At 53.7% G+C, this 600-nt stretch overlaps 1 protein-coding gene across 1 annotated transcript in view; it reads left to right on the plus strand.

The window, feature by feature from the left end:
- Positions 1-600, plus strand: part of LOC103386381 (mitogen-activated protein kinase kinase kinase 12-like) — a 16,591-nt gene continuing 15,991 nt past the window's right edge. Inside the window, exon 1 of the mRNA XM_008320612.3 lies at positions 1-405. The gene's annotated coding sequence lies outside the window, so the exon portion shown is untranslated. The remainder of the gene's footprint in view (positions 406-600) is intronic.

Raw genomic sequence — 600 nt, forward strand, 5'->3', positions numbered from 1 at the left:
CGGAGCTCGGAGCGACTGCCTCCCTCCCTCCATCCTCAGCATCACCCTCTGCCTTGCCTCCCACCAGTGTTTACTATAGGTGAGATGGCTGTATAAATTCCTGAGTGTGCGCAGAACGCGTCCTGTTGAGGAGAATGGCAAAGAAGGAGCAGGAGAGGGAGAAGAGGGAGGAATAAGGAACGGAGCTGAGCTGAGTGTTTACAGTCCACGGGGGGGGAACGCACACGGACGCGCGGAAACCACTGGAAACGGGGAGAGGCGGAAGAACGAAGGAGGAAGAGAGAGAGAGAGAGAGAGAGAGAAAAAAGAGCAAATATTGCCAGTTAATTTGAGAATAAAACCTCGAGCTCTGTCGGAATAAGGCTTGGCGCTGTTCAGGGATGGAATAAAGCTGTGGACACGGAGGTAGGAACCGTCGTTTTTTTTTTAAGAGGGGACAGTGAGGTGGCTGAGTGGTTTAACTCTCACACGGTCGGTCTTTTATGATGACATGATACAAGAAATGAACAACCGTCACGTTTTGATGCGGGCCGATGCTTAAGAGATGCTGCGGGAGGCAGAGGAGCATCCCTCCCCTCCTCTCCCGCCCCTCCCCGCCCC

This window comes from Cynoglossus semilaevis, chromosome 11 (genome assembly GCF_000523025.1).
Source record: "Cynoglossus semilaevis isolate Cse_v1.0 chromosome 11, Cse_v1.0, whole genome shotgun sequence".
Lineage (NCBI taxonomy): Eukaryota > Metazoa > Chordata > Actinopteri > Pleuronectiformes > Cynoglossidae > Cynoglossus > Cynoglossus semilaevis.